This window comes from Mus musculus, chromosome 5, assembly GCF_000001635.26.
Source record: "Mus musculus strain C57BL/6J chromosome 5, GRCm38.p6 C57BL/6J".
NCBI classification, from domain to species: domain Eukaryota; kingdom Metazoa; phylum Chordata; class Mammalia; order Rodentia; family Muridae; genus Mus; species Mus musculus.
In genome coordinates this window covers 9,787,767-9,806,564 of record NC_000071.6, presented here as the reverse complement: position 1 = coordinate 9,806,564, position 18,798 = coordinate 9,787,767, and positions in this window count along the sequence as shown.

Below are 18,798 nucleotides of genomic sequence, written 5' to 3'. Positions count from 1 at the left end.
TATAATAGCCAGAAGCTGGAAAGAACCCAGATGCCCCTCAACAGAGGAATGGATACAGAAAATGTGGTACATCTACACAATGGAGTACTACTCAGCTATTAAAAAGAATGAATTTATGAAATTCCTAGCCAAATGGATGGCCCTGGAGGGCATCATCCTGTGTGAGGTAACACATTCACAAAGGAACTCACACAATATGTACTCACTGATAAGTGGATATTAGCCCAAAACCTAGGATACCCAAGATATAAGATACAATTTGCTAAACACATGAAACTCAAGAAGAATGAAGACTGAAGTGTGGACACTCTGCCCCTCCTTAGAAGTGGGAACAAAACACCCATGGAAGGAGTTACAGAGACAAAGTTTGGAGCTGAGATGAAAGGATGGACCATGTAGAGACTGCCATATCCAGGGATCCACCCCATAATCAGCATCCAAACGCTGACACCATTGCATACACTAGCAAGATTGTATTGAAAGGACCCTGATGTAGCTGTCTCTTGTGAGACTATGCCGGGGCCTAGCAAACACAGAAGTGGATGCTCACAGTCAGCTAATGGATGGATCACAGGGCTCCCAATGGAGGAGCTAGAGAAAGTAGCCAAGGAGCTAAAGGGATCTGCAACCCTATAGGTGGAACAACATTATGAACTAACCAGTACCCCGGAGCTCTTGACTCTAGCTGCATATGTATCAAAAGATGGCCTAGTCGGCCATCACTGGAAAGAGAGGCCCATTGGACTTGCAAACTTTATATGCCCCAATACAGGGGAACGCCAGGGCCAAAAACGGAGAGTGGGTGGGTAGGGGAGTGGGGGTGGGTGGGTATGGGGGACTTTTGGTATAGCATTGGAAATGTAAATGAGCTAAATACCTAATAAAAAATGGGAAAAAAAAAAAAGAAAACTGAGTTCCTCTCCCAGAAACCACCAACTATCAATAGCACCTTTATCTGCTGAGCCATTTCACTGACCCCTAATTGAATTTTCACTGCATTTAGTAGCATGGATCGATAACAAGTACATTTTACCAACTGAATGAAGTTTGTCTCCAAATATTGAACAACGTATAGTTTGGTTACGTGAAATACAGGATAAGACCTTGACTTTGAGATATAGGATACTAATGAGATCCTGGATTCAGTGTCTGGTGCCACAAAGCAAAGGGAGAAAATGGATGAAGGGGAGGGGAAAGAGGAAAGGAGGAGATAGAAATGAAAAGGAGTGACAAAAGAGAAGGGGGCTTAATTAAGGCCTAGTGCTGGCTCTGGGGAGGAAGGACTATTGAAAAATGGGTCAAGATGCTGATTGGAGCAAAACTGTCTTATGTCTTGATTGTACAGACAACATGACTATTGGCGTATCAACTTCATCAATCTGCACACTTAGAAGAATGAGTTATACAATACAAAAATTATGCTTTGATATAAATAATTTCAAAATAATACAGTATATAGTAAAGATGTTCTAACAGGCTGGTGACATATTTTTCTTTTCTAAGACAATGTAAAGTGCTGTAACTATCCCTTTGGGAACACATATCGACAACCTCTACTTCCGAGCCAGCCTCAGAGCTGAAGCATCTACAGCTGTTAATTTTCTCTGCTTCGGCTCTCAGCACCTCAGAGGCACTAAATAAATAGTCATTGCTGACTCCATTATTCTTTACAATTCCTGTCACATGGAGTTTAGGAAACACTGACTGGAAAGGGGAAGTCACAAACTATAATTTCTGAGAGGGCAGAAACAAGCCCCCAGCTGTATCTCAAAGCATAACCTACAAATTTAAGCTCCATCAAAAAGAATCATAAAAAGAATCAGAGAGTTGTGACTCCTCATCTCTTTGTTCTGCTTCTCTTCCTCATTGATAATTCATGCTCCCTCTCTTTGCTTACTGTCACATATGCATGCACTTCACACACACACACATACACGCACACACACACACAAACACACTCACACAGAGAGGGCAGGTGGGGGGAGAGACAGGCAGAAAGACTCATGGATCAGTGCTACATTAACAAAAACTCTAGGTTCAATACATTCCCAAGAAAATATAAATGTATTTAATGGATTGATCTTTGGCTGCTATATTTCAATTATATTGAAATCACATAATTTGGAATGTTAAATTACACTTATATTCCCTTAATAACAAAGCTGACGGTGTTTTCTCATCTTTACACTATTATCAAATAGACACTGGACTCAGAAAAGATACACAACGTTTCCTGACTTTTGAGGAGCTCACAAAGCAAGTTTACTAAGATACAGATTTTATTCCAAAAGACCGTACAAGGAAATGCTTATGATGCAAAGCCAATTGCCTGATGGTACTCTACTCTTGAAACTATATTTATAACGTTCAAAGCTTTTAGTTGCCAAATGCATAATGCTCAGATATGGACAGCTCAAACTCAGTCAGCTCAGAAGAGAGTGACTCAGTTTAGGCTAGCTATAAAATAAATTTCCTGGCAAGTGACAGTTAAAATGCAATACAATTATAAAATAAATAACATATTAAATCCTATGGAGGATAAAGACACAGTCATAACATGGGCATAGTCAAAGCAAAGCATAGCAAAACCCCACCTATGGTGTACCCTCCACCACTTACTGCATACTTCTTGGATAAGAGAAGGTGCATTTCTGTCTCAACCACCCAGGCTCTTCATCAGAACACGTGATGCAGGTACATATTAAAATACAAATTCCCAACAAAGCCAATGAAAATATGACTCATTTGGGCTTAATTTTTACTGAGGGGTTCATTCACAAGGTTCTGATATGTCTAATTAGATGGTTATTGATGCCTTTATCTTTTCTGAGAACTCCAGGTCAATCAAACAGGAATATAAGTAATGGCACTGTATGAATATTTCACACACATTTTGGAAGCATCTCCATAGCATGGCGTGTAGGTTGATATGTATTATGTGCATTCCCTGAAGTAGTAACTCAGCTCTCAATATTGAGTGGACAATAAGTTAATTATGTGCTTAATAGAAAGCAATTAACTTAGTTAAGGATTCTTAAAAATATGCCTATTGTTCAGATTTCTAACTTTTGATTTTCCTTTAGCATAAAACCATCTTGTCAGGATTAGTATAAATATCAGTAATGTACTGTACATTCAGAAAGCTACAAGAAAGGACTATGTTTTTTATCCCAAAGAAATAGTATACATTTGAGAATATATACATACATATATATTCTTACTCCAACATAAAAATTTTTCAGTGTGTATGCAAATCAAAATACCTATGGTACTCCACAAAAATGAACCATTTTTACACATATTTTTAAAAAGAAAAACATCTTTCCCTACAAAATATTCTAAGCTTTCCAACACTGTATCAGAAGTGGTACAGCTATAAGCTCAGTATCCATACATTTGCTCATGAAAGGCTTGGACTCAGTTCGACCTACAAAGATCCTACCAGATCTATCCCCCTTTCATCATCTTCATTTATTCAAAGCTATTCCTTTTTTAAAAATGGTTCCTGTACTGTTTTGGCATTGTATCATAATTTCAAGATATTGTGGATATTTTTTAGGAAATTAAAAACAGCAACAATATAAATTGTAAAGAAAGCAATGCCAGAAGGGTGAGTTAAAGTGGGAGGGGCTTTCAAATGTCTTCCTGTAAATACTTTTTTAGTAGTGTATCGTCTTATTTACAAGAAATATATAGTTACTGAAAAATTAGAAATGGAAAAATACTTTTTAATTTACCATCCAAAGTAATCACTGTTGGCATGTTGATGCATACCCCTCAGTATTTTTCTACACAAGGTAATTATCTATGAAATAGTTCATATAGACTGTATGATATTCATCTCTCTCACTTTCTAATATATTGTGCCCATTGGCCTCTGTCTACAATTATAAGTAAAAAACAGAGATTAAGATTGGTTAAAGAAGGGGAGTGGAGAGGAAGGTATGGGGGACTTTTGGGATAGCATTTGAAATGTAAATGAAGAAAATACCTAATTAAAAAATAAAAGAGCATTCCAAAAAAAAAAAAAAAAAGATTGGTTAAAGAAGACAGCCATGGCTTGGCTGTCTTTCCACAAAGCACTAAAGCAACAAGTGCCTAGCTTCATTTGAGGAGGGTGGTAATATCAGAACACTGAAAACCTGCATGGGAAAAAAAATGGAACAACAACAGAGAGAAATATTATATTCTGCCACTTGTCCCAGCTGTGAAACTGGTGCAGGGAAGTGTGCCTTCTGCTGTGTTGTGCATGAAAGAGTGAATGACAGCACACCCCACTACAATGGCCACTGAGAATGATAGCTAGCAGAAATTTTCAAAACATAATGGGCTTTTAGCCTACCAAGATGAGTAGCCAAAAATCTAAATTATGATTGCATCAGAAAGGAAACTGTGTATTATCTCCATGCATTATAGTCTAGAAATTTAGCATTTTCTAGGGGTCTTCATGGCACTGATTCAATAGGAAGCTGCCTTGTTAATGAACTTGGTGAAGTATAGTGATCTGACTCAAGCTCACTGCATACTTTCATTACAGAGCAGTTGTTAACTCCTGGGCAGCATGGGTGACATTATTGGAAAGAATCCAGAGGTCATGGTGAGTCCTCTGAGATTTGCATATTCATCTGTGGATTTCTGCTGATGCCAGCACTGAAGGCACTCATGTGTGAAGTTCACCCAGTCCCTCTGTAAAGCACAACACAAAGCTCTCTGTTGTAGCACAGTAAAAGAAGTCCATGACTCAAATTATAAGTCTACATACAGAAGCATGATGAGACAGCACTGGACAATGTCTTGGTTCTAATAATTGCCTTGGGTTTTTTGTTTGTTTGGTTGGTTTGTTGGTTGGTTGGTTGGTTGATTGATTGGTTGGTTGGTTGGTTGGCTGGCTGTTTTGGTTGGTTGGATTTTTTTTTTTTTTTTGTACTTTAAACATATCCAGAGAAAACTATGTAAAGTGCTACCATATTATGATCTCTTGCTTCAGTGACATTTTAACTGAAAGTCTTTGGGGGGAAATTCCAGTCATCATAACACTGACATGCACATTTGGCCTCTATGAGCTGAACAGTCCACTCTTAAATAAATATACTCACAGTAGGTGCAGAAAGGAACAATACAATTTGTGATGGCACCAAGCCTATGCACGCACATCACTGGGCACCACCACATCTAATCTATGTATTATGAAAGGACTGTTTTTGATTTCCACAGATGCTGTGCATCAATTTCTGCCTCTGTTTATGTAATATCTGGAAAAACACCACAGCCAGTTTGAAGAAGTGCTTCAGTCTGTCCACTTGCCATCACTGAGGAAGCCAGTACATCTCATAATAGAGTGAGTGTTACCAGTATCCAAGGAAACTATGGTCATCTGATAAGGGCTATCACTTCCACTGTAACATTGGCCACACTGTTGTATCCCACTTTCTCTTCTGTTTTTAATGCAATTGTCTCAGTGAGGATTCAGTAGAACCAGACTCAAACTAGAATAATGACTTACTGCAATGGACATTCAACAGTAAAGCTGCTTGGGTAAGGTGGGAGGATTTTCTTTACTGGCCCTGTCAATTTGCTCACATACTCAGACAGAAAATAAGAATCAATATATAATAGAACTATTTTCAATTTTCTGAGCTATACTGCTCTTGAAAATATACCAAAAGATGCTCTACCATCTCACAAGTTCATAGCAACCCTTATAGCCAGAAACTAGAAACAACTCAGAAGTCCCCAACTGAAGAATGGATACAGAAAATGTGGTTAATTTACAATGGAATACTATTCAACTACTAAAAACAAGGACATCATGAATTTTTGCAGGCAAATGGATAGAACTAGAAAATATCATCCTGAGTGAGGTAACCCAGACCCAAAATGACATACATAGTATGTACTCACTGATAAATAGTTATTAGTCAAAAGTACAAAGTGCTCATGATACACCCCACAGACTCTAAGAAGTCAAAGAAGAAGAAAAACCCAAGGGAGGATGCATAATCTCACTTAAAGGGGGAACAAAATAATCATGGCAGGCAGAGGGAAGAAGGAACCTGGGTATGAGAAGTGAGGCGGGAGGGAAAGAGAGGGTTCAGGATCAGATCATGGGATAGACAGAAGAGAAGCTCAGAGGGCCAAGAGAATGAATGGAAATATGCAGCTATTGAGGATGGGATATGGAGGAACCTCTAGAAAAGGGATGGGGAGGCTTCCAGGATTTAATATGGGTGACCTTAGCCTAAATTCCTAACAGTGAAGAGATAGAACCTGAAGAGACCACCCCCAATAGTCAAACAGGACCCCCAGTAGAGAGATGGAGACATCAACCCACCTACAAAACTTCTGACCCAAAATTGCTCCTGTCTAAATGATGTGCAAGGAAAAGAAAATGGAGGAGAGACTGAAGGAATGGCCAACCGGTGACCAGCCCAACTTGAGATGCAACCCATAGGCAGGCACCAATCCCTGACACTATTAGTGATGCTAAGTTGTGCTTGCAGACAGGAGTCTAGCATGCCTGTCCTCTGAGAGGCTATACCAGCAGCCAACTGAGACAGATGCAGATACTTACAATCAAGCACTGGACTGAGGTTGGCAACCCCTTTAGAAGAGTTTGGGAAAGGATTAAAGGAACTGAAGAGGATGACAACCCCATAGAAAGACCAACAGTGTCAACTAACTGGGACCCCTAGAAGCTCCCAGAGACTGAGTCACCAACCAAAGAGCATACACGGGCACAGCTGAGGCCCCAGGCACTTATAGCAGAGGACTGCCTTTTCTGGCTTCAGTGGGAGAGGATACACCTAATCCTGTAGAGACTTGATGCCCCAGGGTAGGGAGATACTGGGGGGGGGGGGGGGGGGCGGTAACTTGCCTCTCTGAGACAAAGAGAAGGGATATGGGAGGAAAGAGCTCTGCAGGAGGGACAGGAAGGAGGCAACATTTGAGATGTAAATAAATAAAAATAAAAGAATTTTAAAACAAAAAAAATCGAAAAGCTGTTTGGGTACAAGAGTGTACTCTGACACACCATGACACACTAAAGCTTCCATGGTAAGATGTCTTTTTATTTTACTTTATTTTTGTTTTCTTTTGAGGGGGAGGTTGCAAGGGTAGATGACAGATACTGAAGGACAGGAAGACTAATGAGGTTGGGGTGGATATTGTGAAACTCACAAAGAGTTGATAAAATGGTTTAAAAAAAAACTCACTTCAACAGTAAAATACACAAAGATAGAATTAAAATAATAAAAAGGTATATATCATATGGAATCAATGAGCATAAGAAATAGCTAATCATACATAGAAAAACACTAAATTTTAAAGCAAAAACTGAAAATTGGCCTTAAGGTCATTGTGCAATAATAAAGAGATCAGTAAGAAAAAAATAATTATTGTGGTCATAGGTGAATCTAATATTAGAATACCTGGTTTTATTAAACAAACAGTGTTAATCCTAAGAGAAGAAGTACACTGTTCACACACAATGTCAATACCTAACTCATCAACTGGTAAACTATCCAGAGCAGAAAAACTACCAAAGAAAAACATTTCAGTCAAACTATGCTATAGATGAATTAACTTAGAGAACTGCTGAGTCTGTGGTTCAATAGCTATAGAATACACATTCTTTTCCAAAGCACACATAATTTTCCCTTCATAAAAAGACAAGGAACTTTACAATAGACAGTATATTACACAAAAGGTAAATGCTCTAAAATCATGTGTGCATGTGTGTGTATGAATATATAATTTAAATATACTTTTATATATATTTAAATATACTTTTTGTAATATATGGGTTATTTCAAAACAATCTGAATGTGGCAGCATACCCCTTTAGCCCCAGCCCTTGAACAAAGGAAAGGGAATCGCTGAGTTTGAGACTAACTTGATTGTCATGGTGAATTCCTGAACAGCCAGGGCTACCTAATGAGATACTGTCTCAAAAGAAATGGAGAAAAGATAAGTATAAGAATGTATGTTTTATAAATTCTAAATGATTGAAGGAAATTCTTGCCTCATATCTGATCATAATGAATTGAAACTCAAAGTCAACTGCAATCGCTGTATAAACTCTACAAACAGGTAGAAACTAAATAGCATAAATTTGAAGTAAAGCAAAATAAATTTAAATATTATGTAAAACGATTTTTTAAAAGCACAAGACAGTCTCAGGAAGACCTTTCCTTCAGTCTCTGCTCCACTCTTTGTCCCTGTATTTCCTTTAGACAGGAGCATTTCTGGATTAAAATTTTGAAGATGGGTAGATGGCCCCATTCCTCAACTGGGGACCTTGCCTAACCTCTGGATGTAATCTCTATAGGTTCTCCCTCCCTTTTGTGGGGTATTTCAGCTAATGTCATCTCCGTGGGGTACCAGGGGGCTCTTACCTGGCATCTATAACTTTCTGCTTGCTAGCCCCAGTTCCCATACCCCATTGCTACACACCTCTGTTCATTTTCTTGACACTCTACATCTCCTCCATCTCCTCCAATACCTGATTCTTTACCCCATTTCCCCTCCTCCTCTTCTCTTGCTCCCAAGTCCACCCTCTATTTCCCTTGATTATTTTGTTTCCCCTTCTAAGTAGGACTGAAGCATTCACTCTTTGGTCTTTCTCTTGAGCTTCATGTGGTCCCTGAGATGTATCGTGGGCACTCCACACTCTTTACCTAGTATAAACTTATCAGTGAGTACATGTCCCAACCAGGGGATCCATCCCACATGCAGACACCAAATGCAGACACTATTGCAGATGCAGAGAAGTGCTTGCTGACAGGAGCCTGATACAGCTATCTCCTGAGATGATCTGCCAGATCCTAACCAATACAGATGTGGATACTCACAGCCAACCATCAGACTGAACATAAGGACCCTAAAGGAGGAGTTGGGGCAAGGACTGAAGGAGCTGAAGGGGCCTTATCCAGCATCAATGGGAGGGAAGGTCCTTGGTCCTGTGAATATGCGATGCCCTCCTGTAGATAAATGATAGGGCAGTGAGGCAGAAGTGGGTAGGTAGATTGGGGAGTACCCTCATAGAAGCTGCATAATGGGGAACATAATAGGGGAGTCGCAGAGGGGAAACCGAGAAAGGGGATAACAATTGAAATGTAAATAATTGAGAATTTTGCTAGGTATAGTAGCCTGGGCTGGCATTTGTGTTCTCTTAGGGTCTGTATCCAGGATCTTCTTCCTTTCATAGTCTCTGGTGAGAAGTCTGGTGTAATTCTAATAGGCCTGCCTTTATATGTTACTTGACCTTTTTCCCTTACTGCTTTTAATATTCTATCTTTATTTAGTGCATTTGTTGTTCTGATTATTATATGTCAAGAGGAATTTCTTTTCTGGTCCAGTCTATTTGGAGTTCTGTAGGCTTCTTGTATGTTCATGGGCATCTCTTTCTTTAGGTTAGAGAAGTTTTCTTCAATAATTTTGTTGAAGATATTTGCTGGCCCTTTAAGTTCAGGACTGGTATCCTGTCCATGAGTGTTGTCAAAGCTAAATAAATAAAACCTGAATGTGGTATTCAAAAAAAGAAAGAAAGAAAAAGAAAGAAAGAAAGAAAGAAAGAAGGAAGGAAGGAAGGAAGGAAGGAAGGAAGGAAGGAAGGAAGGAAAGAAGGAAGGGAAGGAAAGGGAAAGGAAGGGAAGGGAAGGGAAGGGAAGGGAAGGGAAGGGAAGGGAAGGGAAGGGAAGGGAAGGGAAGGGAAGGGAAGGGAAGGGAAGGGAAAGAAATGCAATCCTATAGGTGGAACAACAATATGAACTAACCAGTACCCCCCTGGAGCTCGTGTCTCTAGCTGCATATGAATCGAAAAATGGCCTAGTCGGCCATCGGTGGAAAGAGAGGCCCATTAGTCGTGCAAACTTTATATGCCTCAGTACAGGGGAACAAGAGGGCCAAGAAGTGGGAGTGGGTGGGTGGGGGAGTGGGTGGGGAAGCATGTGGGGGACTTTTGGGATAGCATTGGAAATGTAAATGAAATAACTACCCAATAAAAAAGAAATGTAAATTAAAAAATATCCAATTAAAAATAAAAACATAAAATTAAAAATATTAAAAGAAAAAAAGCACAACACAATTAAACTAATAGTATCACACACACACACACACACACACACACACACACACACACACACAAAGCAAAAACAAAACAAAAAAAATAAGCACTGGCTGTTTCCATCAATCACTTGAAATATTTACATTTATAAATCTAATGACCTGTCTAAGGAACTTAGAGAATGAATAATAAACCAAATAAAAGCTTTAAGAATGAAAGAGCAGTAAAAGTTAGAGAAAAGATAAATGAAATAGACCTAGCATCTAACAAAATTATAGTGAAACAGAGACAGGATCATTAAAAACAAAAATTGACAAACCTAAAACTATACAAAAAGTTGAAATCAAATAATTAAAATTATAAATTCCAAAGAAGTTATTACACTTGATACCACAGAAATACAAAGGACCAACTGAGATTATATTGAACAGCAATATGCCAAAATACTAGAAAAATCTAGAACTTGGGGGGGGGGGCAGTTAAAAAGACATATATCCATCAAAATTGAACGAAGAGAGTAAGAAGGGGTATGCAGAAGATTTTGGAGAGAAGAAAGAAAACAGAGAAGTGTTGTAAATATATTATAATCTCAAAATTAAAATTTTTAAACAATATAATAATAAACAAACAAATAGATAAAGTGAATCCGCAACACAAAGTTTCCCAACAAGGGATACTCTTGGTAAGATGGCATCACTGCTATTTTATCAGACTTTTAATGAAGAATTAACATCCAGAATTATTAAACGGTAAGGAGTCTAAGTAAATGTATCTACAATGCTAAAATTATTCTATTAGAAAAAATGTAACAAAGGCACACACACACACAAGTCCATAAACAAGAAAAATACAAGTAATGTTATCATTTCAATGGATGCAGCAAAAAGCATTTACAAAATTTCCATATCTCTTTACAATAAATTTCTTGAGCAAACAAATATAGAATAATCATACCTCGATATCATAAAGGCTAGATCTAATAAAGGGAAATTGTATGCAGTACTGAATGTAAAAGACTAGAAGCATTTTCACTAAAACCAATAAGAATAGAAAGTTGTCTATTGTCAGTTTTCTTAATAAATACATTTTAATAGTTTTAGTCAAAGTAAGAATAAGAAAGGCATGAATATGAAAGGAAATATGCAAATATTCCTTGTTTGCCTGTGAAATTATGTGGTACACAAATAATCTACAGATTCAACCAAAAGATGAATAGAATGCATAAATCTGATAACATAAAGGGATAAAACATGGACATTCAGAAATCTTTAGCTTCTGTTTGCTCTAGCTAAAAACTGGAGCATTATGCCCAGCAAGAGTGGTGAGATAGACATCCCTGTCTGTTTCCTCATGTTACTGAAACTGCTTCAAGGTTTTTCTCTGTTTAACATGATGAAGGCAGTGGGCTTGTTACACATGACATATTTTATGTTGAGGCTTTGCTGCCTGTATTCCAAGAGCAGAGAATAAATTGGACAAATAGAAAAGGAAAAGTCCAAGGTATTATTTACACATGGTATACTTATATTCATTCAAAAGACTCCACAAGAAAACTCCTACAGATGATAAATACCTTCAGTAAAGGAACAGGATACAAAGTTAAAATACAAGCATAGCCTTCCTATATAATAATCACAAACCAATAGAAAACAGCCAGGGAACCAATGCATTTATGATACCTGCAAATGTATTAGGATTATATTTAGCCAGGGAAATAAAGGACTTTCAAAATGAAAACATAAGAAAGACACTGAAGGAGGAAACTGGATAGATACCAGAAAATAAAAAGCAACCCCTACCCTTTCACATGCTCACTGACTAGTAAGATAAATATTTTAAAAATGCCTGTCCTGCTCATGTATTAAATGCATGAATTCAAGAAAGAAAAAAGGATATGTAGGAGGCTTTGGAGGGAGGAAAGAAAATGGAGAAACAATGTGATTATATCTCAAAAAGAAGATGAAAAGAAAAAGGTGATGGAAAAAGGACAGCATCTTTAACACACTGAACAAGGAGAACTGGATATGTATGGGCAGAAGAATGAAACTTGACCCATGACTCTATGCTTGTGCCAAAAGTGCTCAAAGTGAATCAAGGGCATTGGTATCAAAGCTGGGACTCTGAAACTGTCAGGATAAACTAAAGGTAACACTTTGTAATATTGGTAGAGGCAACGATCTGAAAATAACCAAAAGGGACAGGAAACAAAAGCAAAAAATACTAATAAGATTACATCAAAGTAAAAAGCTTATGAATAAAAATAGAAACAAGAAGCAAGGTGAATAGTCAATAATCAAAAAAAAATCCTTTGTCTAACTGAGGGTTATATCCAAAGTATATAAGAATACAGAAAAAAAAACAGAATAACTGATGTACCTTAAACAATGTATATTCTAAATGTTTTAAATTTTTATTACATTATTTTAATTATGTGTGTGCATCTGTGTTTGTGTATGTACATATATCTATATACATGTATATGTGTGTACATATATGTGTATATCCATGCATATACATGTGCAATCAGACAACAACATGTAAAAATCAATTTTCTCATTCTGTGTGAGTCCAAGAACTCAAACTCAAGTTGTCAGATAAGACAGTAAGCAACTTTACCTGTTGTGCCCATTTGCCAGGTATAATTAAGCATATGTTAGAGAAGACATACAAATATCACACACACACCCCTCGAAAATTCTCAATATCTTTAGCCATTAGGAAAATGTAAATAAAACTAAATTAAGAAAATGAAACCCATTTGATAGTAATTAGAATATGTATTAGAAAACAATATTGGCAAATGATTTTTATACAACATAAGTGGGAATGTAATTTCATCAGTACTAAAATCAAAATGGAAATTTCTCAAATAACAAAATCTATAGCTATCATCTAATCAAGGTATTCTACCCAAATATATATGCAAAAAATTGAAATCAACATATAAAGAAAATAACTGCTGAGCCAACTTTATTGTGCCACTTTTCACAAGTTAGGAAATCATCCAGGTACCCAACAATTTAAAGATGGAGAAAGAAACTGTTGTATATATATGCAATGGAATATTATTCAACTATGAAGAAAAATGCTGTCCTCTGTGACACAATGATAGACGTGGATAGCATCATGTAAAAGGAAATAGCAAGTACAGAAAGACAACTATCAACTGTGCTCATTATATGTGCAAACTTAAAAAGAAAACCAAAACCTATAGAGTTATTCTAAGAATTGGTAAGGTTTCTGGACTTGGAAGATCAAGGGTGAATATACATAGTTAAGTATGATCAGTACAGGTATTAAAATATCAAAATGAACTCCATAATTATATACTACTATAACATGCTAATAAAATAATCAAGGTATGAAACAGAGTGCCTTTATTAAGACACTGTGTTAATGTAGTGTTTCATTTTTAATTACCAATGCTTTATCTTTGGATATTTTAATTGTTCTCAGGGTTCTTTTACTTTATATGTGGAAAATGGACTATTCCCAAGCAATGCATAATAATATTTCAGAACTTCTTCTGACTGAAAACTACTGATCAAGTTAACATAAATATTTCCAAATACTCATGTTAAATGTTTTCTAAAAATATGGACTGTGTTTAAATTACTTTTACCAGAGCCATATAATTTTATTCAATGTGCAATTATAACTAGCTTGTTTTATATTATTCAGTAATAGAAAAGGAGAAGACAAACCAAAGCAAAGCTATAATTAGCATTAATCACACTAAAAATAAGAGAGATTTGTGTGTTTCTCTTTGTTAAAAACATTCAATAAAAACAATTATTAACATAACTTTAAAACATATAATTCAGTGACTGTCTTCTGTAAGATAACTGTTACTGTGAAATGTCAAAAACATTCTGATGGGTATAAAGTGGAATCTCAGGATCATTTTGATTTACATTTCCCTGATCACTAAGAAATTTGAACATTTCTTTAGCTGCTTTTCGGCCATTCAAGATTCCTCTATTGTGAATTCTTTGTTTACTTCTATAATCCATTTTTTAATTGGGTTGTTTGGGTTTTTTTGGAGGTTAACTTCTTGAGTTCTTTATATATTTTGGATATTAGCCCTCTATCAGATGTAAGATTAAGTGAAGAGTTGTTCCCAATCTGTATATCATCAACTTGTCCTATTGACTATGTCCTTTGCCTAACAGAAAAGCTTTTGTTTTATGAGGTTTCATTTAGCAGTTCTTGATCATAGAGCCTAAGCCATTGGAGTTCTGTTTAGGAAATTCACCCCTACAAAAACACCCCTGGCCAATGAGTTTGAAGCTCTTCCCCACTTTCTCTTCTATTAGATTCAGTGTATCTGGTTTTATGTGGAGGTCCTTGATCCACTTGGACTTGAGCTTTGTTCAAAGAGATAAGAATGGATCAATTTGCATTCTTCTACATGCTAACCACCAGGTGAACAAGGACCATTTGTTGAAAATGCTGTCTTTTTTCCACTGAATGGTTTTAGCTCCTTTGTGGCTGTGTGGGTTCATTTCTGAGTCTTCAATTCTATTCCACTGATCTACCTGCCTGTCACTGTACTAATACCATGCGTTGTTTTTTTTTTTTTTTTAATCATACTGCTCTGTAGTACAACACGAGGTCAGAGATGATTTTACCAGAAGTTCTTTTATTGTTGAGAATAGTTATTGCATCGATATTCATAAGGGAAATTGGTCTGAAGTTCTCTTTCTTTGTTGGGTCATTGTGTGGTTTACATATCAGAATAATTGTAGCTTCATAGAACGAATTGGGTAGTATTCCTTCTGTTTCTATTTTGTGGAATAGTTTGAAGAGTATTGGTATTGGGTCTTCTTTGAAGGTCTGATAGAACTCTACACTAAACCCATCTGGTCCTGGGCTATTTTTGTTTGGGAGAATATTGATGACTGCTTCTATTTCTTTAGGGGTTGTGGGATTGTTCAGATCATTTATCCGATCCCAATTTAACTTTGGTACCTGGTATCTGTCTAGAAAATTGTCCATTTCATCGAGGTTTTCCAGTTTTGTTGAGTATAGGCTTTTGTTGTAGGATCTGATGATGTTTTGGGTTTCCTCAGGTTTTGTTGTTATGTCTCCTTTTTCATTTCTGATTTTGTTAATTTAGATACTGTCCCTGTGCCCTCTGGTTAGTCTGGCTAAGGGTTTATCTATTTTGTTGATTTTCTCAAAGAACCAGCTCCTGGTTGGGTTGATTCTTTGTGTAGTTCTTTTTGGTTCTACTTCGTTGATTTCAGCCCCGAGTTTGATTATTTCCTGCTGTCTACTCCTCTTGGGTGTATTTGCTTCTTTCTGTTCTAGAGCTTTCACATGTGCTGTCAAGCTGCTAGTGTGAGCTCTCTCTAGTTTCTTTTTGGAGGCACTCAGAGCTATGAGTTTTTCTCTTACAACTGCTTTCATTGTGGCTATCTTCTTTTGGGCTTGTTAAGAGAAGATTATTTTGTTGCTTTTTCTAGGCTGTAGTTTCCCTCCTTGTGTTGGTGTTTTCCATCTATTATCCTTTGTAGGGTTGGATTTGTGGAAAGATAATATGTAAATTTGGTTTTGTCATGGAATATCTTGGTTTCTCCATCTACCTTAATTGAGAGTTTTGTTGAGTATAGTAGCCTGGGCTGGCATTTGTGTTCTCTTAGGGTCTGTATGATATCTTCCCAGGATCTTCTGGCTTTTATAGTCTCTGGTGAGAAGTATGGTATAATTCTGATTGGTCTGTCTTTATATGTTACTTGACCGTTTTCCTTTATTGCTTTTAATATTCTTTCTTTGTTTAATGCATTTAGTGTTTTGATTATTAAATGATGGCAGGAATTTCTTTTCTGGTCCAATCTATTTGGTGTTTTGTAGGCTCCTTGTATGTTCATTTGCATCTCTTTCTTTAGGTTAGAAAAGTTTACTTCTATAATTTTGTTGAAGATGGTTACTGGTCCTTTAAGTTGGGAATCTTCACTCTCTTCAGCACCTATTATCCTTAGGTTTGGTCTTCTCATTGTGTTGTGCATTTCCTGAATGTTTCATGTTAGGAGCTTTTTGCATTTTTCATTTTCTTTGGCTGTTATGTCAATGTTTCTATTGTATCTTCTGTACCCGAGATTCTCTCTTGTATTTCTTGTATTCTGTTGGTGATGTTTGCATCTATTACTCCTTATCTCTCTCCTAGGATTTCTATCTCCAGAGTTGTCTCCCTTTGTGATTTCTTTATTGTCTCTACTTCCATTTTTAGATCCTGGATGGTTTTGTTCAATTACTTCACCTGTTTGGTTGTTTTTCTGTAATTCTTTAAGGGATTTTTGTGTTTCCTCTTTAAGGGCTTCTACCTGTTTACTTGTGTTCTCCTGTATTTCTTTAAGCAAGCTATTTATGTCCTTCTGCATCATGAGTTGTGATTTTAAATCTAAATCTTGCTTTTCCGGGGTGTTGGAGTATCCAGGACTTGCTGTGGTGGGAGAACTGGGTTCTGTTCATGCCATTTAGCCTTGGTTTCTGTTAGTAAGGTTCTTGAACTTGCCTTTCACCATCTGGCTATCTCTGGTATTAGTTGGTCTTGCTGTCATTGGTTGGAGCTTGTCCCTCCTGTGGTCCTGTAAACCTGTGTCAGCACTCCTGGGAGACCAGCTCTCTCCTGGTGGAACTTGTGTACAGAGGGCTGTGGAACAGCCCAGGCTCTGGTTGCAGGTGGCAACCAGAATGATCCTGTACAGTCCCACTCTTCCTGTGCCCTATGTTCTTCACAGGTCCAGTCATCTGAGCCTGGGAGTGAAAGCACTCCTGGGAGAACAGCTCTCTCCTGCCAAGACCTCTGCACAGCAGGCTGTGGAACAGCCTTAGCTCTCAGGTACAGATGGCCCCCTGAGTAAGTTATTATTGAGTAGAGAGTTGTTCTGTTTCCACGGGTATGTGGGCTTTCTGTTGTTTTTGTTGTTTTTGAAGTCTAGTGTTAGTGTGTGGTTATCTGATTGGATACATGGAATTATTCCAATCTTCTTGGATCTGTTGAGGCATGTTTTGTGACCAATTATTTGGAGAAGGTACTGTGAGGTGCTGAGAAGCATGTATTTTCTTTCTTTTAGGATGAAATGGTCTGCATATACTTGTTAAATCCATTTGGTTCATGACTTCCTATTAGCTTCACTCTGTCTCTGTTTAATTTCTGTTTCAATGACCTATCTATCCATTGTTGACAGTGGAATGCTGAAGTCTCCCACTATTATTGTGTGAGGTTCAGTGTGTTTCTGAGCTTTAGTAAAGTTTCTTTTATGAATGCGGGTGCCCTAGCATTTGGGGCATAGATGTTCAGAATTGAGAGTTCATCTTGGTGGATGTTTCCTTTGATGAATTTGAACTGTCCTTCCCCATCTCTTTTGATAATTTTGTTGAAAATCTATTTTATTGGATATTAGAATGCCAACTCCTGCTTATTTCTTGGAACCATTTGCTTTGAAATTTTTTTCCAGCCTTTTACTGTGAGGTATTATCTATCTTTGTCTTTAAGGTATGTTTCTTGAATGCAGCAAAATACTGGGTCCTGCAAAATGCCTAAGTCTGTTAGCTTATGTCTTTTCATTAGGGAATTAACGTTGTTGATGTTGAGAGATATTAAAGACATATGGTTGTTAGTTCCTGTTATGTTTGTTATTGGAGGTAGAATTATGTGTGTGTGTGTGATTCTCTCTATTTGGGTTTGTTGTATGATGATTAAATTCTTGTTTTTCCTTCAGTGTAGATACTCTACTTGTGTTGAAATTTTCCTTCTAGAATTCTCTGTAGGGTTAGATTAGTAGGTATATATTGTTTAAATTTGGTGTTGTCGTGGAATATTTTCATTTCTCAGTCTATGATAATTGAGACTTTTGGTGGGTATAGTAGACTGGGCTGGTTTTTGTGTTTTCTTAGGGTCTGTATGACATCTGTCCAGGCTCTTTTGGCTTTTAGTGTCTCTGTTGAGAAGTCTGGTGTAATTCTGATAGGTCTGCCTTTATATGTTACTTGGCCTTTTTCCCCTACAGCTTTTAATATTTTCTTTTTTCTGTGCATTTAGTGTTTGAATTATTATATGACTGAAGAATTTTCTTTTGTGGTCCAATATATTTAGTGTTCTGTAGGTTTCTTGTATATTTATGGCCATCTCTTTCTTTATATTGGGGAAGTTTTCTTCTATGATTCTGTTGATGTTTTCTGGCCCTTTGAGCTGGGACTCTTTGGTCTCATCTATTCTGTTATTCTTAGTTTTGGTCTTTTCATTGTGTGTTGGATTTCCTGGATGTTTTGAATTAGGAGGTTTTAATGCTTTGTATTTTCTTTGACCATTGTGCCAGTATCTTCTATGGTGTCTTCTACACTCGAGAGTCTCTCTTCTGTCTCTTGTATTCTGTTGGTGATGCTTACATTTGTAGCTCCTGCCCTCTTTCCTAGGTTTTCCAATGTTGCCTCTATTTTTTATTTCTTTTGTTGGAATTGATTCCAATGCTTTGAATTAATTTGGTTTCCTAATTGGAAATCTGCATGTCCAGACACTGAAAATCCTTGTCCCCAATTTGTGTTTGATCAGTCTATAAAGACGCCAGTGCCAATGGTTGGGCAAAGAAAGAAGAGGCAGGAACATTAGATTTGTGAGGGTGAGGATGCAGGAGGGAGGAGGAGACAGTGGGAAGATGTCACTGGCCACTTCCCCAGTTGGGCCTGGGGTAGCAGGCAGAGGATTAGATCTGTGCAGCCATTGAGCTAGA